Raw genomic sequence first — 27253 nt, forward strand, 5'->3', positions numbered from 1 at the left:
AACTGCTCCTGGGTACGTCTTACAATCCACTTTCTGATCATCACGTAATCTATCTGAAATCTTCCTGTATCTCCAGCCCTTTTTTTGTGATTCTTGAAGAGAATATTGTCTATCATTAGCTGCAGTTTATTGCACAAATCAGTATTTTTCCTCTCTCATTCCTAGTACCAACCCCATACGCTCCTGTGATCTTCGCTTCTAATCCTCCCACTACAATTGCGTTCCAGTCCCCCATGACTACTAGATTTTCATTTCCCTATACGTACTGTATTACCCTTTCAGTATCCTCCTACACTTTCTCTTCATCTCCAGCTTGCGACGTCGGCATGTATACCTGAACTATCGTTGCCGGTGTTGGTTTGCTGATGATTTTGTCAAGAACAACCCTATCACTGAACTGTTCACAGTACTACACTCTCTGTCCTATCTTCCTATTCAAAACGAATCCTATTCCGGTTGTACCGTTTTCTGGTGCTGTTGATGTTGCCCTATAATCATCTGACCAGAAATCCTTGTCATCTTTGCATTGCGCATCACTAACCCCCATTGTATCTAGACTGAGCGTCTGCATTTCCCTTTTCAGATATTCTTATTTCCCTTGCACGATCAAACTTCTGATAGTCCACATCCCGACTCGTAGAAAGTTATCCCTCCGTTGGTTATTCAATCTCTTTCTCATGTTCGCGTCCCCCTTTGCAGTCCCCTCGCGGAGATCCGAATGGATACCTTATCTGGAATCTTTTGCCAATGGAAAGATCGTCATGACACTTTTTCAGTTATAGGCCACATTTCCTGTGAAAACACTTAATGTCTCTTTTACGCTCTGGTTTCCATTGCCTTCTACATCTCGAAACAGCATATCCAGACACTCCGGGATGATGATGGCATTGAAACAGAGGATAACACGCGTAAAGCTGAAATACTAAACACCTTTTTCCAAAGCTGTTTCTCTAGGCGCGCAGTCCGGAACCGTGCGACTGCTACGGTCGCAGGCTCGAATCCTGCCTCGGGCATGGATGTGTGTGATGTCCTTAGGTTAGTTAGGTTTAAATAGTTCTAAGTTCTAGGGGACTGATGACCACAGCAGTTGAGTCCCATAGTGCTCAGAGCCATTTGAACCATTTGAACCAAAGCTGTTTCACAGAGGAAGACCGCACTGCAGTTCCTTCTCAAAATCCTCGCACAAACGAAAAAATGGCTGATATCGAAATAAGTGTCCAAGGAATAGAAAAGCAACTGGAATCACTCTACAGAGGAAAGTCCACTGGACCTGACGGGATACCAATTCGATTCTACACAGAGTACGCGAAAGATCTTGCCCCCCTTCTAACAGTCGTGTACTGCAAGTCTCTAGAGGAACGGAAGGTTCCAAATGATAGGAAAAAGAGCACAGGCAATCCCAGTCTTCAAGAAGGGTCGTCGAGGAGATGCGCCGCGTATCATGTCGTTTTTGGAAACCCAGAATCTACTCTGTAGGAATCAACATGGATTCCGGAAACAGCGATCGTGTGAGACCCAACGCGCTTTATTTGCTCGTGAGACCCAGAAAGTATTAGATACAGGCTCCCAGGTAGATGCTATTTTCCTTGACTTCCGGAAGGCGTTTGATACAGTTCCGCACTGTCGCCTGATAAACAAAGTAAGAGCCTACGGAATATCAGACCAGCTGTGTGGCTGGATTGAAGAGCTTTTAGCAAACAGAACACAGCATGTTGTTATCAATGGAGAGACGTCTACAGACGTTAAAGTAACCTCTTGCGTGCCACAGGGGAGTGTTATGGGACCATTGCTTTTCACAATATATATAAATGACTTAGTAGATAGTGTCGGAAGTTCCATGCGGCTTTTCGCGGATGATGCTGTAGTATACAGAGAAGTTGCAGCATTAGAAAATTGTAGCGAAATGCAGGAAGATCTGCAGCGGATAGGCACTTGGTGCAGGGAGTGGCAACTGACCCTTAACATAGACAAATGTAATGTATTGCGAATACATAGAAAGAAGGATCCTTTATTGTATGATTATATGATAGCAGAACAAACACTGGTAGCAGTTACTTCTGTAAAATATCTGGGAGTATGCGTGCGGAACGATTTGAAGTGCAATGATCATATAAAATTAATTGTTGGTAAGGCGGGTACCAGGTTGAGACTCATTGGGAGAGTCCTTAGAAAATGTAGTCCATCAACAAAGGAGGTGGCTTACAAAACACTCGTTCGACCTATACTTGAGTATTGCTCATCAGTGTGGGATCCGTACCAGATCGGGTTGACGGAGGAGATAGAGAAGATCCAAAGAAGAGCGGCGCGTTTCGTCACAGGGTTATTTGGTAACCGTGATAGCGTTACGGAGATGTTTAGCAAACTCAAGTGGCAGACTCTGCAAGAGAGGCGCTCTGCATCGCGGTGTAGCTTGCTCGCCAGGTTTCGAGAGGGTGCGTTTCTGGATGAGGTATCGAATATATTGCTTCCCCCTACTTATACCTCCCGAGGAGATCACGAATGTAAAATTAGAGAGATTCGAGCTCGCACGGAGGCTTTCAGACAGTCGTTCTTCCCGCGAACCATACGCGACTGGAACAGAAAAGGGAGGTAATGACAGTGGCACGTAAAGTGCCCTCCGCCACACACCGTTGGGTGGCTTGCGGAGTATAAATGTAGATGTAGATGTAGATGCCGTTGATCATTGCCGATTCTTCCGCCTTATGGGCAGTTTCCCATCTCAAGACCAAACGACTGCCCTGAACTTCTGTCTGCTTCTCTGCCCTTTTTGACAAGGCTGTTGGCTGTATGAGGGTGACTTATAATAATGCGATAAGTCTTCGGCATCCGTCATTGATGATTTTTATTCAAAATTTAAACGGTGATGGAGTTCGAACCCCAGACCAAGGACGTTCTGATTACTAATCTAAGACACTACCCCTAGACCAGACTGTATAACAAGGACAGAGTTGTCGTTCATGTTCTCCTGCGATATGTTCTACGTATTTTTAACTGTGGGTGTGTTGTTGCTGTGATTGATATGGGGACGTCCCTTTCAGCAATGTCATAATACGTTGCACCCAGCGCAGAAACTCACGAAGTGAAAATATATGTGTTGGAATCAGTTATCCGAATGAGATATGGGAGTGCTGTAGAAGGATAAGACGAATTTTAGTATGGAACGTCGAAGTACTTCCGGATGACAATAATGCTCTCGTAAGGTGGTCTGAGGGAAGAGAGAAGGAGCGAGCAATAGAGAGAGTGGTAGGTAGAGGGGAAAGGGAGGAGACAAAGAGCCGGCCGAAGTGGCCGTGCGGTTAAAGGCGCTGCAGTCTGGAACCGCAAGGCCGCTGCGGTCGCAGGTTCGAATCCTGCCTCGGGCATGGATGTTTATGATGTCCTTAGGTTAGTTAGGTTTAACTAGTTCTAAGTTCTAGGGGACTAATGACCTCAGCAGTTGAGTCCCATAGTGCTCAGAGCCATTTGAACCATTTGAGGAGACAAAGAAAGAGAGATAGAAGGGTGGTAGCGGTGGGAGGGAGGGAGAAAGGGGGGGGGGGGGGGGTGGGTAGAGAGAGAGAATAAATAGCAGACAGAGAATGAGTGAGGTAAGGCACCGGCGCGGGATGTCAGATGTAGCAGATACGTATAATGAAAATATAACGCGAGGAAAAGCTTGATTACGACTGCAAATAAATTGAAGTTTAAAAGTTCGCTTTTCTTGAAGAGATCGCACCTGCTGAACATTCCCTCACTCTGAGTCTGGCATTCTTTTCTGTACGCAGTAGCTACGTCACTGTCACCTCACGAAAAGCGAGGATTTCGTTTACCTCGTTCTTGTGCAAAAAGAGGTAAACAGCGTTCTACGTATTCCACGAGTTTCCGGGCTTGTAGTTGGACAACTGCGACGTCTTATTCGCATATTTTGCTGATAATCATTACGCGTCTTTATGTGGGTTCTTCACTGGATATTGCTGGTGGACTTCGCTGAGTTTATATGGAACAATCAACGCAGTTAGCTGGTATAGGTTTTCGTTGCATGACAGCCCGCTGTCGGATTTGGCTCCAACTGAGGCGCGCAAGCGGCTACGCGACAGTGATATTGCGTGCACGAACTCGTCGAATTGTGGCAAAACGAATTAAAATTCGGTGGTCAAAATAGTGAAATTAAATGTCTCTGGACCTGTATTCAGGCGTAAAATTTTGTCTTTTTGGAGAAATTAAAGAAATCACCGGGCCCCAAGCGGAACAAGATATTCTGCCAAAAGTGTTTCCAGAGATTCCTTAATAATTAAAATCGAGAAGGACTTCGTCGTGGTCAAGATTTTCGTGGTAAAATAATCCGCTAAATTTCCTGTGGAGACACAATTTTTGGCTTTTCAGTATAAAGTCAACGTGGAACTCCAACAATCCCCGGTGCACAGCGCACTTGAAGGCGGCTGAATGGTTGTCACCAGAAACATCGTGGCAAGATGTCAAAGTGCGCTGCTCTGTTGATACACAGGACACGTAAAGTCATAGAAAATAACCTAGGCAGTCCCTCAGCGCCGGCCGCTGTGGGCGAACGGTTCTAGCCGCTTCAGTCCGGAACCGCACTGCTGCTACGGTCGCAGGTTCGAATTCTGCCTCGGGCGTAAATGTGTGTGATGTCCTTAGGTTAGTTACGTTTAAGTAGTTCTAAGCCTAGGAGACTAAAGACCTCAGATGTTAAGTCCCATAGTGCTTAGAGACATTTGTACCATTTTTTGAGTCCCGCAGTGGCCCTTTTCGAGAAATACAGACCAGAATCCGAAAAAGTTCCATTCGACCACGCAAAGCTTCCGAATACACTTATAAAATTTCATATTACCACCTTCTGCTGTTGGGAAAAAGCTTTATTTACATTATTTATACAGCCCGTTTCAAATGTCCGACCATAATCAGGTACATAAAAGTATTTGTCAAGTATATGAAAGCCTGAAAATATGTCGGAATCTTCCAGTTACACTGGGATACGTAAGACAATACTACATATATAGAAGAGCACCCTCTACCTCAGAGCTAAGACTGCAAACAAATATATGACGCACTCAGAGGCAGTTCACTGAAGAGTACCATCGAGTCAAAATTTCCGCTTTTTCGGTGAGTGGTTTATGAAAGTGGACGTGTGTGCGCGTGGAGTGGATAGTAATCTCTAAGCCACACAGAGAAACTAGATATTAACTTGTCTACGGGACCAACTTCCCAAAACAAAATGTCAAAATCAAAGAATTTTTATGAATATTTCAAACATGCATTAGATACTGCTGTAGCGATAGAACATCTTATGGCAAAACATATCAGCGCTTTCTTTCCTTCTTTTTAGATGACCATAAGTCCGCAGCACGTGGTACAAGGTTAACAGGACGACGCGAACCAGTGAAAAATTAGCGGTCATTCGTCCGAGACGTGCAATGAACCAAACACTCTGGAACAGAGGACTCTGAGTCGACAGTCGCAAGCCGTTGGAAAACTAGTGAACTAATACTCGGTCGGATAAACAGAACCGCTCCGAAGCATTCAACAATAGTCATGGCACCAGACTTTAAGCCATTTTCTGCCTCGAAGAGATCTGCCACTACATGGACAGTCCTCCATACAGCACACTCCATCAGCCGGGACACATTGAGAATTTATACTTTTTACCTTATCTGTGAGACCAGTATGGGAAGATATGGAACATACCAAAACATGTAGGAACTTTTATGAATCTTTTAACCGTCACATTAGACACAGCGTTTAGGAAACTGTGGTGAATGTCGGAAACCAGGTGAAGCAACAAACTTTTTAACAATAACAACAACAAAAAGAAACCGACGGACTTCTATCAACCTCAAGAGGAAGCAACACTGCGTGTCAAGGCCTGGAAAGGAAGAAAGTTGGATCCCTCAACAGCAGGGCTGGCCACGGTTTGCCAAGCAGCATGCGAGCTGGGAGTGCGGACCGTGTGCAAGCCCAGGCTCCTAACGTTTCGTCTTTGCTCGGTCCGTCTTGGAAGTACCCGGTACATCGTGACATTCCATCTAGTCCACAATGACAGTTTCACTCTGCAGCAGAGTGTGCGCTGAAGTGGGGCTGTGAGGACGGGTCGTGAGTCGTGATTGGGTAGCCCAGATGATACCGGCATGGTAGCTCAGCGTGTTCGGTCAGAATGTTAACCGCCCTCTGTAATAATAATAACAATAAAAAAACCTGAGTGAATGGACCAACTATGAACTTGAAAGGGTGTCATGGGACGTCCGCCAAGAACAAATACAATGAAAAAAATGGTAGAGCACTTGCCCGCGAAAGGCAAAGCTGCCGAGTTAGAGTCTCGGTCCAGGACTCAGTTTTAATCTGCCAAGAAGATTCATTTCTTCTAGTATTTAGGCGTTGCAATTTAAAGTCGGCACTACTCTCTTCACTTCGGCAAGATTGTGTGTCAGCGCTGTTTACCCTTCATTATATTTTCACAGTATGAAGGACATCCACAGGTACAGTGGCCGTCTGCACAAATGTGTGTGAATTCCTAAGGGACCAAACTGCTTAGGTCATCAGTCCCTAGACTTGCACACTGCTTAAACTAACTTATGCTAAGAACAACGTGAGGGAGGACCCTTCTTCATGAAATTAGACCGTCTAGCGGTACAGCGTATTAGGAAAGTCTCTTTACAAACTTCTAGGACTTGTAGAGGGGAGTGAATTGGAACCCATATCCGGAAACGTACGATTTCCGTGCTACAACCGTTTGAAAATAAGTTGGTCACGCGGCCACTTTTGCGAGCAACTGGTTAGGCATGGCCCAGTGCTTCACTTGTTTTATAATTCCACTTGTTAATAGCCAGAGAAGTTGCTCTTTTACTCGTTGACGGGTTCTCTTCAACGTGATGAGGTGCGGCCTCTGTCAAACCGGGTGTGCGGCGCCTCTTTGGAGCACCACACTCACGCCTTGTGACGGTGAAAGTGTCCTCTCTCGAAACTGTTGCGTAATTGTGGTGAAAAGTGTATGCGATGGAGTGGGACGCTGTGGAGAACGACCTTGATAAAGGCGACGTGCAGCTCTTCCATTAGCGTGAGCTTCGTAATTCAGAACGATCCTCTGGTTGTATTCTGAAAAAGTGCACTCAACCATATTGCTCTAACACACACAGATACGTGAATAAGACTCGAACCCGGTCATAGAGGTGGGACAGTCGTTAAGTGACATCAGACGATCCGACGTAACCACCCATCCCATGACTAACCTGTTGACTACCTACCTAGCAAACATATTTTAAAACGACTGCAGCACGGAAACGGTATGTTTCCGGACATTGGTTGCTATCTAAAGTTTAAATAATTTAAGTACTCACTCCCCTCTACAACTCCTAGAAGTTCGTAACGGGAATTTCCGAACACTTTGTGTATCGTTACAAGCCTTTACAGCTGAAGGAGAGTGACGGAAGGTAGGAATGAGGATTCTCAGTATCTACTCAGCAGTCGCATAATCGATGGGTACTGAAAATATGACATGAAACGACATTATAATACCATGCAAAAAGCATTTAAAGAATTGCTCACAACGAAAGAGCAAAATGTTAAAATGATCGACAGATGGGACTTATTGTTCTACTCATCATCAAGCACTCAGTGCTAAATTTGCATGCATGGTGCATGTGATGGTATTGTTAGTACGAATAGTAAAATTTCAGAAGTCACATGTATAACTGCGCTGTCAGTTTTAACAGATTCGATGGAACTCGCCGAACATTATGCAGACTTCATAGTACATTGGTTAAGTCATGGGTCTCACCTGGAACAATTTTTCAATTTGCAACCCACTATAGGTGAATTTACGAAGGAAAAAGGAGTGCAGGAACAAAAATTAGAACATCCAGAATAGATTGGTGACATCACATTTTAAGTGGACTTGACGTCACACTGCAAGGTGAGAAACAACTTTTTTTCTGATTTGACGAGGTTGCATTTAAAAAGAAACTTGCATTGTAAAAGGGACAAATTCTGACAAACACAGTCCAGTTACCTAGGCCTACTGGCCTTACAGAAATTGTGAGGTCTGGATAATTCATTACCGCCTTGCAAGAATTACGAGATTACTTTTCTAAACGTTTTGACGCCACTGCCAACACTTTACCTATCTTCGAGACCGTTTGTCGGTTCAGTGGAAACTGCCCTTGTGGATGTGCAGATGTAACTAAATTGATCTGCAATGTAATTCCTGTTTTAAAAACAAATTCTTTTTTCTTAAAACTGTACAGGACGCCTACATTATTTTCCTTAGGTAGAATTAGGACGTCTCCATAACGATGTTGCAAAAGAGCTAGAATATTTCGATCAACAAAAATGAAACTAAATAAGTTCCAATCACGTGGCAACCTGAGTGCGGAAGTCACTGAAATTGTCTGCGTCTGTCCGTATGCTGACAGTCTGTACCAGACAAAAATTATATTACGTCTTCAGCGCGCAAAAAATAAATCAATAATACTGAAAATTAGTTTCGCTTGTGATCTATGTTGTACAGAAATGTGAAACATAAATGCAAGCCGTACGCAATACAGATGCATTAGCACGTAAACGCGGTGCGTTCGCAGTTCCCCCTCTCTTCCGCTTTCTCGCGCCTAGCATGGCGTGGCGGCGGCGGAGATGTGCAGCGAGGCTGAGCGTTATGCCACACGTGTCAGGGTAAACTGCAAGCCGAATTCTTGGCCGCCCCGCCTCTAGGCGGAATTGGCCTCACAATAACACCTAGCCACAATGAACTGTATCAAGTAATCATTTGCAATTTACAATGTTGAATAAATAATTTATGTAAGTTCATAAGATGCTGATAAAAGCTCATTAAAAATGCGGTGCAAACCCAAAACTTCATTTTTACTCATTATGCCGACAAAATTTCAGGACTCACAGTATCCCATGTGTTTTATTATTTGTGTGTCACCCTTCTGACACTGCGAAGAAGAATAGCCATCCATAAGTGTCATTATATGACGCGTTTTTTTTTTTATTTTTTGGTTTTGAGTCATCAGTCAGCTGATTTGTTTCATTTGGCCTGCCATGAGTTCCTATTCCGTGACAACTTTTCCCTCTCACAGTAGTAAGTGCAGCGTATGTCCTCAATTATTTGAAGGATGTATTCCAATCTCTGATTTCAAGTGGCTATGAGCACTATGGGACTTAACATCTGAGGTCATCAGTCCCCTAGAACTTAGAACTGCTTAAACCTAACTAACCTAAGGACATCACACATATCCATGTCCGAGGCAGGATTCGAACCTGCGACCGCTCGGCAATCTCTGACTTCCTCTACAGTTTAGCCGCGCGGGATAGCCGAGCGGTCTCGGGCACATTGTCACGGTTCGCGCGGCTCCCCCCCCCCCCCCTCTCTCTCGGGCATGACATGGGTGTGTGTGTGTTATCCTTAGCGTAAGTTAGTGTAAGTTAGATTAAGTAGTGTGTAAGCTTAGGGGCCGATGACCTCAGCAGTTCAGTCCCATAAGACCTTACCATAAATTTCCAAGACTACCTCTACAGTTTTACCCTCGACAGTTCCCTTTAGCACTATATAAGTTATTCCATGACCTCTTAAACAGATGTCCCATCATCTTGTCCCTTCTTCTGGTCAGTGCTTTCTATGTATTCCGTTCCTCGCCAATTCTGCACAGAACCTCTCCATTGCATACCTTACCAGCCCACCTAATTTTCCATATTCTTCTGCAGCATCACGTCTCAAATGTTTTGATTCTCTTTTGTTGAGGTTCTTCCAAATTCCATGTCTCGGTATCACACAACGCTGTGCTCCAAACGTACATTCTAAGAAATTTCTTCCTCAAATGAAAGCCTATGTCGGATACCAGTAGACTTCTCTTGGCCAGGAATGCCCTTTTTGCCAGTGCTAGTCTGCTTTTTACGTCCTCCTTGCTCCGTCCATTACAGGTTATTTTATTGCCTACATAGCAGAATGCCCTGAGTTCGTCTGCTTCGTGATCCCCCAATTCTAATGTGAAGTTTCTCGTTCTCGTGCGTGCTACTTCTCGCTACTTCCGGCTTTGTTTGGTTTACTCTCAGTCCGTATTCTGTACTCGACTGTTCATGTCATTCAGGAGACGCTGTAATTCTTCTTCACTTTCACTGAGGATAGCAATGTCATCAACGACTCGTATCATTGATACCCTTTCAGAATGAGATTTTCACTCTGCAGCGGAGTGTGCGCTGATATGAAACTTCCTGGCAGATTAAAACTGTGTGCCCGACCGAGACTCGAACTCGGGACCTTTGCCTTTCGCTGGCAAGTGCTCTACAATCTGAGCTACCGAAGAACGACTCATATCAGCGCACACTCCGCTGCAGAGTGAAAATCTCATTCTGGAAACATCCCCCCAGGCTGTGGCTAAGCCATGTCTCCGCAGTATCCTTTCTTTCAGGAGTGCTAGTTCTGCAAGGTTCGCAGGAGAGCTTCTGTAAAGTTTGGAAGGTAGGAGACGAGATACTGGCAGAAGTAAAGCTGGGAGTACCGGGCGTGAGTTGTGCTTCGGTAGCTCAGATGGTAGAGCACTTGCCCGCGAAAGGCAAAGGTCCCGAGTTCGAGTCTCAGTCGGGCACACAGTTTTAATCTGCCAGGAAGTTTGATACCCTTTCATCTTGAATTTTAATCCCACTCTTGAACCTTTCTTTTATTTCCGTCATTTCTTCTTCGATATACAGATTGAGCAGTATGGGCTAAAGACTACATCCCTACCTTACACCCTTTTTAATTCGAGAACTCCGTTCTTAGTTTTCCAATCGTTTTGTCCCGTCTTGGTTCTTGTACTTAATGTACATTACCCGTCTTTCCCTATGTCTCACCCCCACGGTGCGTGCCGTGCAGGAGTCTGAAAGAGCTGTCTGAATGAGGTACGGGAAAGGTGCATGGAGAGAGAGAGAGAGAGAGAGAGAGGAGACGCCGAAGTACTTCCGCAAGACAGTAACTCCTTCACCAGGCGCTGTTTGGAGAGAGAGGGGAGGGAGAGATACGGAGGAGGGATGGGGAGAGGGAAGAATGAACAGCGGACATGAGAGGGTGAGTGGAGTGCACGTGCGAGATGGGCGCGCCTCAGCAGCACCAGTCACGGCGGAGTGGCTGGGCTCCACAGCTCCTTGCGAGTTACGGGGGGGGCGGGGGGGAGGGCCCAACCGGTCGCGCTGGGTTCATTCACACGGAGCAGCTCTGCGCACCGTCTCTCTCTCTCTCTCTCTCTCTCTCTCGACACACACACACACACACACACACACACACACACACACACACACACACACGCCGAACAGCCGCCAGCAGAATACTCGCCCGTCCGTGGACCGCTATTAATTACACGTGGGACTGGCGTACTATCCCCGCACCTCTGCCGGCTCCGCGGGGAAATTTTATTCGTGCCGCCGGCGAGTGCTCGCGGACTCTCTCCCCTCCCCAGACTGCCTCCGGATGGCCAGCAGTTGATAAATATTTTATTAGCCGCGAGCTGGCTCTACCGGAAAAGCCGTAGCGGAGAACTCTGAGAAACTGACACGTGTGCCTTCCAACAGGCGACTAGCGCAGAGCTGTCCACATACGGGAATCGTCGGCGTCCATTTTATATGATCGACAACATCACGTACAATTATTTAATCAATGCTTTATAGCTTCTTCATCCACTAGCTTAAAAATGTCGATTGAGAGGTCATCACTACCTGGAGTAGTTCCTTTTTTCGCCTTGTCTATAGCAAGTTTGACTTCTGAGGGACGTAATCCCAGAAATACTTCACTGAGAAATCAATAATTCTATAGATATCATCAATCCTAAGAATTTTTGACTATTATCGACATCGATACTGGCAAGGTACTGGACCCGGAACCCCCACGACGTTATCAAAATCTCTAGATTAGTTCCTCAGACTAGTTGGACTTACAGAAAGAAGCGATGAGGGAACCTGAGTGTACATATGTAGGAAGATAAGATTTAATGAAAATTATTTTACTGGAGATATGATGACTGATATGTATGTTCAAATGGCAAAAACTTATTTTCTATGTAACATAAAAATATTTTAACAAGTTTCAGATTTTTCACTTTACTTGCACTGTGAAACCTCGCTTCTTGCCGAATTTTATGATTTTACATCAACGGGAAAGCCCCTATAGATCTTGATGAGTGCGTCTTCGAGTTGCAAAATACGTGAAGTAAATGACCAGATCTTTTTATCGCAATCACTTAGAAGCTCAAATTTTTTACACCGCTAAGGGACTATGAACCTTAACATGTCATAATTTTGAATTTTGTACGCCTACCCGTTCTTGAGAAAAAGTGTAACAGACGGTCGGATAGAGAGACCGACGCTTAAAGATAACCAAAAAATTGTTTCGTGTTACAGATTCAACTAACAATTTTCGGTTTTTTCCTTTTATTTGTACGCCTACCCGTTCTTGAGAAAAAGTGTAACAGACGGTCGGATAGACAGACCGACGCTTAAAGATAACCAAAACATTTTTTCATATTACAGATGCAATTAACAATTTTCGGTTTTTTCCTTTTATTTGTACTTTGAAATCTTTCTTCTTGCCAAATTTTATGATTCTACGCGAAACCTATAGGGTTCTGATGAGGGAGTTTTTGAGTACCAAAAAATACGACATGTGTGGCGACATGAGTGGGGACATGAGTGGCTTCAGACTAATTTGCACTTCGAATCGCTGCAGATCTTGGAGAGAGATATATCATGAAATTTACGTATTTTGCTTACTTTCATTCAACAACGTCACATGGAATATTTCTGGCGTAACTCATCTTTAAGAAAGGAAGTTTTCATTGCTCAGAAATGTGAAATATGTGGCCGCCTCAATTTTGATTGTTATCAACACAGAAAGATTACAACATGTGAAGACGGTGTTAGGAAGCAGTCTGGAAGGAAGCCTGATGTAATTGTAAGCAATTAAAAGGTCAGTCTGGAAAGAAGCCTGATGTAACTAAGTAATTAAGAGGTATTTTGTATAAATTTATCAACAGTTGCGAAGAATAAATTAAAATGGTGAGCTATGTAAATCAATTGGACTTGGTTCCTTTATAGCTTCTTTTTCTTCTTCTTCTTCATCTTCTTCTTTTCGCTTGGACCACCTAAGGACTACGTTAATCCACGTCAACTTCTTTTTTTCTGGTCTTTCTCCTTGTCCAGTATTCTTTCATTCTAATATATTGCATCCTCCTTCTCTCTTCTCTCCGTACTGATTTTCTTCTGGTTCTAGTTTTGTCCTTGAAACCTATGTAAGCCTGAATTTTTTATTTAAAAACCATACTATCGTACGTATATCTCCAGCTTCTGCATTCCCATTTCTTCTAGATCCCTTGCTAACCAGAGATTAGTCGCTTTGTTAACCTCTCCTGGTCCATTCTAAGGATGTGTCCGAAGAACACGCTCCTTCTTTTCCTGATGATGTCCGTGATACAGTTCATGGTTAGCTCTTCGCGTAAACTGACCACTTTCTGTGCTTCGCGATCCCAGTATCCTCCTGGGACCCTTACGTTCCACCAGTTCTAGTCTCTGAAGTATTTCTGTTCTTACTAGGTTAAGAGTTTGTGCTGCGCGTAAGGCTTCAGATCGGGGCACTGTCTGGTAATTTCTCAGTTTTGTATTGATCGAAAGATTCTTATTATTGTAAATGTTCATAATTAGTTGGTATACCAAATTCATTTCGTTTAAACGTGCTCCAATTGTTTCCTTTTCTGTTAGCCTAGTTTCTGTCAATTGTCCCAGGTACTGAAATCACTCCACTTTCTGAATTTTCCCTTCTTGTATTGTCATCCATCTAGGAGCCGCGTCGTTGTTTGTCATAAAGTGGGTCTTCTCGTTAAGAGGTCTGTAAGATAGTCGCTTGTCTCTGTAGTGGCGAAGTCTGCTTAACCGCCTCTTCAAATGAGTGCGAGAATATCACAATATCATCTGCGAACGCTAGACAATCTAACTGTATTTTCTTGCACCTTAGTCGTTTTCCACCCACTCCTTTCATTTTTGTCGCCACTCCCTGATCACCTTGTCAAGCACAGAGTTAATGAGCAAACGCGAGAGTCCGTCTCCCTGTCTCACTCCTGTTTTAATCTTGAAGGCCTCTGAAAGCTTTCCTCTAAACTTTACCTTGTATGTTGTGTTGCTTAAGGCTTTTCAGTTTACTGGATTTTCCATCCAAACTCATCTGTCCTAAAATTTCGAACAGTGGTCGTATATCTACTGAATAATACGTAAGCTATCTCTAAGTCTACGAATGTGAGCACGAAAATTTTTGCCCCTCTCTTTCTGGACGGTTTCAGATTCAAAATTTGTTTTGCGCATGATTTCTCCTTTCTGAATTCTCCTTCGTATTCACCAGTTTGTGAATTTAGTTATTTTTCCACTCCATTCAGCAACACTTTTGAGAATACGTCGTAGGTCACTGTGTTGTTGTTGTGGTCTTCAGTCCTGAGACTGGTTTGATGCAGCTCTCCATGCTACTCTATCCTGTGCAAGGTCCTTCATCTCCCAGTACCTACTGCAACCTACATCCTTCTGAATATGCTTAGTTTATTCATCTCTTGGTCTCCCTCTACGATTTTTACCCTCCATGCTGCCCTCCAATTCTAAATTGGTGATCCCTTGATGCCTCAGAACATGTCCTACCAACCGATCCCTTCTTCTAGTCAAGTTGTGCCACAAACTCCTCTTCTCCTCAATCCTATTCAGTACCTCCTCATTAGTTATGTGATCTACCCATCTAATCTTCAGCATTCTTGTGTAGCACCACATTTGGAAAGCTTCTATTCTCTTCTTGTCTAAACCATTTATCGTCCATGTTTCACTTCCATACATGGCTACACTCCATACAAAGACTTTCAATCTATACTCGATGTTAAAAAATTTCTCTTCTTCAGAAACACTTTCCTTGCCATTGCCAGTCTACATTTTATATCCTCCCTACTTCGACCATCATCAGTTATTTTGCTCCCCAAATAGCAAAACTCCTTTACTACTTTAAGTGTCTCATTTCCTAATCTAATTCCCTCAGCATCACCCGACTTCATTCTACTACATTCCATTATCCTCGTTTTACTTTTGTTGATGTTCATCTTATATCCTCCTTTCAAGACACTATCCATTCCGTTCAACTGCTCTTCCAAGTCTTTCGCCGTCTCTGACAGAATCACAATGTCATCGGCGAACCTCAAAGTTTTTACTTCTTCTCCATGGATTTTAGTACCTACCCCGAATTTTTCTTCTGTTTCCTTCACTGCTTGCTCGCTAGTAATGACGATATTTCTCTGTAGCTCCCAGGCTTCGACTTATCTCCTGTAAGTGTATAGGTTACATTAGTGTCGACGCCCATCCTGCTGCAAGCTTCTCGTGTTCCCAAATTTTACTTATAATATGTGTCAGCTCGATGATCGTATTCTCGTTTGCAAATTAATTTCAAGAGTTCTGCAACGATCCCATCTTTCCCAGGAGCTTCATTATTCTATAAGGTGTTTTTGATGACACTGCCCTCTCTTATAACTGGTGGTTCTGAGTTGGGATTTGGTTCTTTCTCGTTGTAGCTAAATCCCTCAGACAGCGCTCATAGTTCAGGAGCTATTCAAAGTACTCGGCTAAGATCTGACTGAAAATGTAAACTTTCGCGGCCGGAAATGTCACAATTACTAAAATATTCCGGGCTGCTATTATGCCAATGTCGAATGGTTCACATTAAAGCCAAACGTCTCGTCAGTAGTGGGCCAGTTTATTTATTTATTTAATCGTATGGCGAGGTCTCCCCATCGGGCAGGCCGTTCGCCGGTTGCCGGTCTTTCAATTTGACGCCACTTCGGCGACCTGCATCGATGAGGATTATAGGATGAAGACGAGGGCAGCACAACACCCAGTCCCTGAGCGGAGAAAATTCCCCGACCCAGCCAGGAATCGAACCCGGGACCAGAGGATGGACAATCCGTCACGCTGACCATTCACGTACCGGGGGCGGACAGCGGGCCAGTGTGTAAATCGGACATTCAAAGAAGCTACGCTCCTCCTTGAAAATGTCATCCATGGGTGGGGACGAAACGTTGGGTTTTAATGTGAAATCTATTCGACCACGCGATAATAGTCCATGTCTTCATATATTGCCTTTACTTCTTCGTATTTAAAACTGAGGTTTAGGGGATCATGTCTACTTAAGGTAGTCCTGAACTATAAAAGTCTTGTGCACAGTTCTTTCGGATTTTATTTTATAGCAATACTTATTATTTCCTCCACATTCGTAGTGCAGTAACACATGCTCAGTATGTCTGCATATTGTGAGTGAAGAAGCCGCAGTAAATGTCATTTTCGCTGATAAGCGGCACAGTGACTCAGAAAACGAGACGAGTATTAGGCAGTGAGGAATACTGATGAACATCATACAAGTAGTCAAATCAAGTTTTACACAGGTGTGATTCGATCAATGAAAGATAGTGAGGATACGACACGAACGTATTAATACCTAGAACTCCGAAGTGAATGCATGTGACACACGTCGACCCACTCGTACACATAGGAGAGCAAGAACTCGACCGGAAGCAGGTATTTTCACTTGGTCGAATTAGTAATAAAACACACGAGCGTCTCAAAGACCTGGGAAGAAGGAAGGAAGGAAGTCAAGGGTTCAGTGCCCCGTCGACACTGAGGTCATTAGAGACGGAGATCAATCTTGGCATGTTTCTAGGATGGGGCAGAAATCGGCTGTGCCCTTTCAAAGAAACCGTCCCGACATTTGCCTTCAATAGCTCAGGGTGATCACGGAAAATCACGACGGCCAGACAGATAAAAGGTCTTCGAGCCACTCACGTATCTGTGAACTTATTCCACATGCTCGTACCTTCGTTAACAACCTGCTATGGGGCACCAAGTGAAATGCTTTCCGGAAATGTAGAAATATGGAATCTGACTATTGCCCTTCATCCATGGTTCTTAGTATATCATATGGGAATAGGGGAAGCTGAGCTTCGCACGAGGGATGCTTTCTATAACCACGCTGATTCTAAAACCGTGCTTCTTAGTCCCAAGAAAGTTTATTATATTGCAACTGAGAATAAGTTCAAGGATTCTGCAGCAAACAGAAGTTACAGACCAATATCCCTAACTGCTGTTTGCTGCAGAATCCTTGAATTACTCTCATTTCCATTATAATAAACTTTCTCGAGACTAAGAAGTTTATGTCCACGAATCATCATGGTTTTAGAAAGCATTGCTCGTTTGAAACTCGCCTTGCCATTCCTTACATGATTTAGTGAGAACCATGGATGAACGACAACAGGCAGATTCCATACTTCTAGATTTCCGGAAAGCATTTGACACGGTGCCCCACAGCAGGGTGTTAACGATAGTACGAGCATATGGAATAAGGTCACAGATATGTGAGTGGCTCGAAGACTTCTTAAATAGTAGAACACAATGTGTTGTCCTCGACGGAAAGTGTTCATCAGAGATAAGGGTATCGTCAGGAGTGCCACAAGGAAGTGTGATAGGACCGCTTTTGTTTCGTATATACATAAAAGATATGGCAGGATATGGCAGGACAGGGCGGGCAGCAATCTGCAGTTGTTTGCTGATGACGCCTTGGTGTACGGTAAGGTGTCTAAGCTGAGAGACTATAGGAATATACAAGACGACTTAGACAAAATTTACAGTTGGTGTGATGAATGGCAGCTAGCCCTAAATGTGGAAAAATTTAAGTTAATGCCGGTGACTAGGAAGAACAGACCTGTAATGTTCGGATACAGTATTACTAATGTCCTGCTTGACACAATCAAGTCGTTTAAATATCTGGGCGCAACGTTGCAAAGCGATATGAGATTGAACGATCGTGTGAGAGCTGTTGTAGGGAAGGCGAATAGTCAACTTCGGTTTACTGGGTAAATTTTAGGAAATAGTTGGTCACCTGTACAGGAGACTGCATATGGGACGCAGATGCGACCTGACTTGAGCACTGCTCGATTATTTGGGATTCGTACCACGTCGGATTGAAGGACGACAGCGAAGCAGTTCAGAGACAGGCTGCTAGGTTCGTTATCGGTAGGTCCGAACAACTCGTAAGTGTTACGGGGATGCTTCGGGAACTCAAATGGGAATCCCTGGAGGGAAGGCGACGCTCTTTTGGAAAACACTGTTGAGAAAATTTAGAGAACCGGCATTCGAAGCTGATTGCCGAACGATTCTACTGCTTCCACAGTACATTGCGTGTAAGGACCACTAGGACAAGGTACGAAAAATTAGGGCTCATTTGGGGGTGTACATACAATGGTTTTTCCCTCGCTCTATTTGCGAGTGGAATAAGAGAGGAAAAGATAAATAGTGGTACAGCGTACCCTCCGCCACGCATCGTACGGTGGCTTGTGCAGTATCAGTGTAGTTTTAGATGTTCGAGTAGATGTAGATCCTTCCGAATGCAGGTCCAGTTTATCAGCAATTGTGCCACCTCGTTCAGTAGGACTGGCCTGCGTTCTTGGAACTGCATCTTATAACGTCCCGAACGAGTGGCAAAACCAGAGTCTCAGTAGTCATAAACAAAAGTTAAGAGCATACGTAAAATAACGGAACAACTGTTAAGTAACTCTTCACGACGACGGGATGTTCTTTATATTCAGAGGCAAAAAAGACATTGCTTCACACCTTGTCTTCAATGCGAATTGCAAAAGAACCTTGCAGTTAATAGTCTGCTTTTCTGTTTCCGCAGTGACTTCGTACAGTGATGTCACCATGTGATACAACCAAGAAACGTCGTAATGGCCTGTCATCTGGCCACCACGATGACACATGGATGGCGACGCAACCAATGCGTGCCTTGAAGAGACATGCGTGCTGTATTTTGTCATGTACAAATTAACAATGACTGGGTCAAGTGTTTTTGTTGCGTTCAAAAATAAAACAGGAGTTCATCTCTACTACACTACTCTGCACCTTAAATCTAACGCCTCTGATCGGTCATTTCACGCCAGAGATTGTAATTTTCATTTTTGGGTTACCTGTCTCGCATTTCCTCAAAATGTTTAGGATAGCCTGTAGACTGGGGAGACAAAAGACATGAGATACCTCCTAATATCGAGCATCTGTATGTCTATGCTTTTGACTGGAGGTCTTGGGGAAGATGGCCGCTCACTTGTAACAAAATGAAATGCCTACAGCCGTCATTACGATCTTGTTTATCGTGTAGCTAATATCGCGTCGGCTATCTTTTTGCCTGGCCTGGTGCAACATCTCGACGTGTGTTCTCAACAAGTCGTTGGAAGACCCCTGCAGAAAAAATGAATTGTCGTAAGGCTAGGGTCTCCTGTCCGGTAGACCAGTCGCCTGGTGCAAGTCTTTCGAGTTGACGCCACTTCGGTGACTTGCATGTCGATGGGGATGATATGATGATGAGGAAGACAACACAACACCCAGTCCATCAGCGGAGAAAATCTCCGACCCAGCCGGGAATCGAACCCGGACCCCTTGGCATGGCATTCTGTCGTGCTGACAATTTATTTTTCTCTTTTTGTTCTTTTTTTTCTTTTTTTCATTCTTGTTCGTTGTATTTGGTCGTAGCGGACGTCAGATGACATCCATAGAAGTTCGTTGTTGATTCTTTCACTCAGTTGGTGTTTTTTTATTTTTTATTTATTTAATTTTTTTATGACAGAGGCCATCCAGCCCCCTGACTGAAAACGCTGAGCTAACTTGCCGGCTACCACTCAGCTATCGAGGCTGACACCCCTGCAGAAATACTGAGCCATGCTGCTTCTATCGCCGTCCATAAATGCATGTAAAAGAGACAAAAGGAAATAATAAGAATGGACGACTAAGAACGAAGTGCTCGGATTATAAAGGGCGCAATACAGGGCTGTAGTCTTTCACCCTACTGTTCCATCTGTAAGTCGAAGAAGCAGTGATATAAATAAAAGAAAGGTCCAGGAGTGGAATTAACATTAAAGGTGAAAATACATCAATGATACGATTCGCTGATGACATTGCTATCCTGAGTGAAAGCGAAGAAGAATTACATGATCTGCTGAATGGAATGAACGACGTAACGAGTACAGAATATGGATTGAGAGTAAGTCGAAGAATGACGTAAGTAATGAGAAGTAGTAGAAATCAGAACAGCGAGAAACTTTGATGGTCACGAAGTAGATGAAGCTAAGGAAATCTGCTACCTATGCAGCAAAATAACCAATGACGGAGGGAGCAAGGAGGACATCAAAATCAGACTAGCATTGGCAAAACGGGAATTCCTGGCCAAGACAAGTCGATTAGTATCAAACATAGGCCTTAATTTGAGGAAGCAATATCTGACAATGTAAACATTGACTGTGGGAAAACCGGAACAGAAGAGAATCTAAGCATTTGAGATGCGGTGCTACAAATGGATGTTGAAAATCAGGTGGACTGATAAGGTAAGGAATGACGAGGTTCTTCGCAGAATCGGAGAGGAAAGGAATATGTGGAAAACACTGGCAAGGAGGAGGGTCAGAATGATAGGACATCTGTTAAGACATCAGGGAATGACTTCCATGACAATGAAGCTACAAAGAGAAAAAACTGCAGAGAAAAAAATGCCAGTGGGAGAGTTTGTACACGAACTAATCTCTCTCTCCATTATGTCCCATAAATGTTCTATGGGTGGCCAAATCATACTCTCGCATTGCCCATAATGTTCTCCAAACCAGTCGCGAACAACTGTGACTGGTGACATCGCGCGTTGTATTTATAAGAATCCCATCGTCGTACATAAACATGAAGTCCACGAATGGCAGCAAATGTCTCCAAGTAGCCTAAGATAACCATTTCATGTCAATGATTGATTCAGTTAGACCAGTGGACCCAGTCCATTCCATGCAAACCCAGCCCAAACCATTATGGAACCACCACAAGCTTGCACAGTTTCTTGTTGACATTGGGGTCTATGAATTTGTTGTGTAGGCATTGCACCCGAACCCTACCATCGGCTCTTACCGACTGAAATCGGCACACATCTGACGAGGGTACGACTTTTCCAGTCGTCTAGATTCCAAGCGATATGGTCACCAGCCCAGGAGAGGCGCTGCAGGCGACGCCATGCTGTTAGCAAAGGCAGCCGCGTCGGCCGTCTGCTGCCATAGCCCATTAACGTCAAATTTCGCCACACTGTCCTAACAGATAGGTTCGTTATGCTCCGAACTTTAATTTCTGCGGTTATTTCATGCGTTGTTGCTTGTCTGTTAGCACTGACATCTGTACGCAAACGCCTGTGCTGTTGTCCCAGATGAGAGGTAATATCTTAAATCTGGTATTCTCGTTACACTCTCGACATTGTGGTTTTCGGAATACTGAACTCCCTAACGAATTTCAGAGTGGAATGTCCCATACTTCTAGCTCCAACTATCATGCCACTTTCAAAATTTCGTAATACCCGTCGTGTGGCGACAATAACATCGCACACCTTTTCACATGAATCACCTGAGCACAAGTGACAGCTCCACCAATGCCCTGTCATTCTACACCAGGTCTACACAATACTAACGCCATCTATATATGTGCTCTTCGCTATCTCATAACTTCTGTCACCTCGTGCACTTATTACCGCGTAGATAATGCACTTTTAACGATGGAACGCACACATTTGTATTAAAGAAAATTAAGAAACAACTTAAACGTCATGCGAATGTGTCGGAAAGATTACAAAACGCATCGTTAAACGCCATATTTTTTCCTGTTGCTAATTTATCCTCAGCTGGAACCACTGGCCTTCAGTATCCTGGGACACGAATCAGCACTGGATCTGTCTCGAAAAAGGTGCTTCAAATGTTGTATTGTAGAGGCCCTGTATGACCATTTTGGTCACTGGTGTGTATCAACCAGATCAAGTAGTTCGCACACATGTGTCTCGAACTGATCAAGCGTTCTGTTGTTGAAAACCTCATATAAAATGGTATGACTTCAGATGTAAACTTTCGAGTCAAAGGAAGTACTAAATACTGTGCTGAGAGGGGCTCCCAGATCGTCGTAAGTTGTGGCATATTCTTCATCCTAAACATCATGTCAAGAGCAAAGCACCCTGCATTTTCTCCTCAATATCGTGTCCCCCATTGGTAGTCATACTTTCACAAGATAGTAATGACCCATGGTTATGGGTGATTTTTGTTCGGCGCCAGTGTGCTAGTCCCTTCCACCCCTCTCCCTCTTTTCCTTCTCTCATACTTTAACAGCTGTTTTCCTAAGGTATTAATGGTACTTCATGCGTGAGTCAGTACTGCGTTGTCACGGTATTAATGATGACAGTTTACGCACAGGTAAAAAGAGAAGTCGTATGGCGTGAACGGCTTGAAGACCCCGAAAGGCAAGTTTAGCCGCCTAATTGGAAAAGTTTTCGCTATCATTCACACCAGTAGGCACCTTCCCTTCGTGGAGCGTTATGTAAGTAAGTGTATCTGTTAAGTGTAAGTGACTAACGTGTGTGTGTGTGTGTGTGTGTGTGTGTGTGTGTGTGTGTGTGTGTGTGTGTGCCTACTCTTCTCGAAGAGCACCAACAGGGCCGCCGAACTTTATGTCCCCAACCAACGGATGGATCACCCTCAACCGTGTCGCAGGCCCTCACATCATGAGACGCAGCGAGAGTTTTGGAGATGAATCCAGGACATTTGCCGCAGAGACTGATGAACAGGAATGCCACGTCACCACCCGTCCTGTTCAACTATTGTAAAGGCAAAGGGGAATATGTCAACAACCCAGGTCACCATGTCACTCCACCTGTCCACGTACTGACAACGCACGACGGCGAGTGACTTCGGTGATCTGGCGGGAACAGATGTATCCACTTCGGCACTGCCGTTGACACCATAGGTTAGTACCGTGTTGTCAGAGAAACTAGCAGCCAGCAAATACTGAAGTGTGCCAGAAACAGCTATAGGTAGACAAGGACGCATGTGTCGGTGGTTGAAAACGGTGAGCGCACGGGAAGCGGAAGTGAGAAGTGTGTAGATCGTAACGCGGAAAGCACTGGTGTTTGTGGCGTCGGTCGACTAGAATATTCATGACATTACGCTGCGTTCAATATCGAGTCAGTCTGCTACAAGAAAGCACTCCATGCCAGCAATTGGCTTTCACATATAGAAACTAACTACAGCATGTTGAGCATGCAACCGGCACTTTTACAGCTTATTTAAACGTGAGGTGAAATTCTTAGTTATTCTGACTAATTTCTACATAGTTTGGTCACGTATGAAGTGCTCATGGCGGAGATCCCCAAAACAGGATAGAAACGTTGATACAAGGGGTAGAATGTCTCAGGATATTTATAATCCACAGTTTTCTGTCGTTATAGAATAATAAATTCGGTGTTCCCTTATCAGTACCTATCATGAAAATAACATTATAGGACTATATGTGCACATCTATACATATATAAGGATAGGGGAAAAAATAAAAACTGCCCAATGACATTGTAATTCTGTCAGTCTCAGCAAAGGCAGTTGAATGAAATAGACATTGTCTCAAAAAGAGGATGTAAGAAGAACATTAACGCAAGCAAAACAAGGATAATGGAGGTCAGGCGATGGTGAAGTTAGATTAGGAAAGGTGATATTAAAAGCACGAGACTAGTTTTGTTATTTGGGCTGTAAAACAAGTGATGTTGGCTGAAGTTGATACAAAATGTAGACTGGAAACTGCAAGAAAAGCGTTTCGGAAGAAGAAAAATTTTTTAACCGCGAATATAGGTTTAAGTGTTAGGAGTTCTTTTCTGAACGTATTTGTTTGGAGTGTATGGAAGTGAAACAAGGACTATAACAAGTCAGACAAGAAGATCAAATTAGTGTTGATGGCAAGTGTGTTGGCGGGGGGTACCGAAGAAGGAGACCAAGAGGTGAATACAGTAACCAAGTTCAAAAGGATGCAGGTTGCAGCAGCTGTTCGTGACGAAGAGGCTTGCACAGTATACATTATCATGGAGAGCTGCATCAAACTATTCTTCGAACTGAAGACCACCACCACCACAACAACAATATATACATCTAAGAAATACATCGATTACAAAATCGCTTCAAAATAAGCTCACAGGATAAAACATTACTCACCCCCATAAAACAGCACGTTGGTCACCTTGAAGCATTGTAGAAGATATGTAGTGAAGAGCAAAAGACACTGGTACACCTGCCTAATATCCTGTACCGCCCTCGCGAGCACGAGGAAGTGCCGCAACACGATGTGGCATGGACTCGACTAATGTCTCGAGTAGTGCTGGAGGGAACTGAAACCATGAATCCTGCAGGGCTCTCCATAAATCCGTAAGAGTACGAGGGGGAGGCGATCTCTTCTGAACAGCACATTGCGAGACATACCAGATATGCTCAGTAAGAAGAGTGTTCCTGGAGCCAATCTATAGCAATTCTGGACCTGTGGGTTGTCGCATTGTCCTGCTGGAACTGCCCAAGTCCGTCGGAACGCACAATGGACATGAATGGATGCAGGTGATCAGATAGAATGCTTACGTACATGTCGCCTGTCACATTCGTATCTAGACGTATCAGGGGTCCCATATCACTGCAACTGCACACGTGCCACATCATTACAGAGCCTCCACCAGCTTGACATGCAGGTTCTCTGGATTCAAGAGGTTGTCTTCGTACCCGTACACGTCCATCCTCTCGATACAATTTGAAATGTGACTCGCCTGATTGGGCGACATGTTTCCAGCCATCAACAGCCCAACGTCGGTGTTGACTGGCCCAGGCGAGGCGTAAAGCTTTGTGTCGTGCAGTCATCAAAGGTACAAGAGTGGGCCTTCGGCTGCGAAAGCCCATACCGATTATGTTCCGTTGAATGGTTCGCAAGCTGACACTTGTTGATGACCCAGCAATTTGCGGAAGAGTTGCACTTCTTTCACGCTGAACGATTCTCTTCATTGATAGTTGGTCCCGTTCTTCTAGTATCTTTTTCCGGCCGCAGCGATGTCGGAGATTTGATATTTTACCGGATTCCTGATATTCACGGTACACTCGTGAAATAGTCGATCGGCAAAATCCCCACTACATAGCTAACTCTGATATGCTGTGTCCCATCGCTCGTGCGCCGAGTATAACACCGCATACAAACTCACTTAAATCTTGATAACATGTCATTGTAGCAGCAGTAACCTATCTAACAACTGCGCCAGACACTTGTCTTATATAGGCGTTATCGACCGAAGCGGCTATTGTGCCTGTTTACATATCTCTGTATTTGAATACGCATGTCTATACCAGTTTCTTTGTCTCTTCAGTGTGCATGGATACTCTACAAATCACACTAAAGTGACTGGCAAAGGGTTCTTCGAACCATCTTCACAATAATTCTCATTATTCCATCCTGGAACAGCGCGCGGAAAAAATGAACACCTATATGTTCCCGTGCGAGCTCTGATTTCCCTTATTTTATTATGATGATCATTTCTCCCTATGTAGGTCAACAAAATATTTTCGCATTCGGAGGAGATAGTTAGTGATTGAAATTTTGTGCGAAGATACCGCCGCAACGAAAAACGCCTTTCTTTTAATGGTGTCCTGTATCATGTCTGTGACACTCTCTTTTTTCTCGCGATAATATAAAATGAGCTGTTCTTCTTTGAATTTTCTGATGTACTCCGTTAAGCCTATCTGGAAACAATCCCAGATCGCGCAGCAGTACTCCAAAAGAGTACGTATAAGCGTAGTGTAGGCAGTCCGTCACATTTTCTAAGAGTTGTCCCAGTAAAACGCTGTCTTTCTTTTGCTTTCCGCATGTGTTTTCTATATGTTCTTTCCAATTTTAATTGTTCATAATTGTAATTCCTAGGTATTTAGTTGAATTTACATACTTTAGACTAATTTATCACGTAACCGAAGTTTAAAGGATTCGTTTTAGAACTGACGCGGACGACCTCACACTTTCATTATTTAGGGTCAACTGCCAATATTCGTGCCACACAAATATCTTATCTAAATCGTTTTGCAATTTGTTTGATATGCAACCAGCCTATGACGGACGCTCAGATTGTCGCCTAAATCGCTTATATAGATAATGAGCAGCAGAGGGCCTGTAACACTAGCTAGGGGAACGCCAGAAATCACTTCTATTTTACTCGATGGCTTTCCGTCTGATACTACGAACTGTGACCTCTCCGACAGGAAATTACGAATCCAGTCACATAACTGAGACGATATTCCAGAAGCACGCAATTTCACTACAAGCTGCTTGTGAGGAACAGTGTCAAAAGCCTTTTGGAAATATAGAGATACGGAATCAATTTTAATTCCCTTATCAATAGCTCTCAACACTTCATGTGTGTATAGAGCTAGTTGTGCTTCATAAGAACGATGTTTTCTACATCCGTGTTGACTGTGTGTCATTAGACCGTTCTCTTCAAGGTAATTCATAATATTCGAACACAATATATGTTCCAGAAGCCTGCTGCATATTGACGTTAGTGATATGGGCCTGTAATTTAGTGGATTACTCCTACAATCTTTCTTGAATATTTGTATGACCTAGGCAATTTTTCAGTCTTTGGGTACTGATCGTTCGTCGAACGAGCGGTTGTATATGTCTACATCTACACCTATACCTACATGGATACTCTGTAAATGACATTTAAGTGCATGGCAGAGTGTTATCGAACCACCTTCACAATTCTCAATTATTGTAAGTGTGAAATTATTGCATCAGCGTACTCTGAAAGGAACCTAATTGGTATACGGCCTGGACCAGAAGACTTCCTTTTATTAAGTTTTAAGTTGCTTCACTACTTCGAGGATATGTACTTCTAAGTTACTCACGTTAGCAGCTGTGCTTTATTGGAATTCTGGAATATTTACTTCGTCTTCTGCGGTAAAGGAATTTCGAAATGCTTTTGATGGGTTCGTGATCACGTTCTTTAGTCCCTTCACTAATAATTTTGTAATGGAATGAAAGAAATTATTGTGTGAAGTTTTTAATTACCGTCGTAGAAATCCAATATGGAGATGGCTGAGAGATACAGACTTCTTCATGAGAACCTCCCGAGTTTCGGAAGGCGACAGCAAAAAACTACAAGATAAACATTAAATAGAAAACCATCCAAGTTTTTCACTCACATTATAGGTGTTCAATATGTGTACCACTGTGACGTGACAAACGTCAACACTTTCGTGAAATTCAATAGCACGATTTGACCTAGAAGATACGAAGGTATCACACTTTGAAGATCTGTTAATTGGTTTACCTGTCTGCAGGCGAGAACTAATTACACGGCGCAAAAGAGTCAATCTTTTGATTCAGGCACGTGTCC

Source organism: Schistocerca serialis, chromosome 5 (genome assembly GCF_023864345.2).
Source record: "Schistocerca serialis cubense isolate TAMUIC-IGC-003099 chromosome 5, iqSchSeri2.2, whole genome shotgun sequence".
In the NCBI taxonomy this organism is placed as follows: Eukaryota; Metazoa; Arthropoda; class Insecta; order Orthoptera; family Acrididae; genus Schistocerca; species Schistocerca serialis.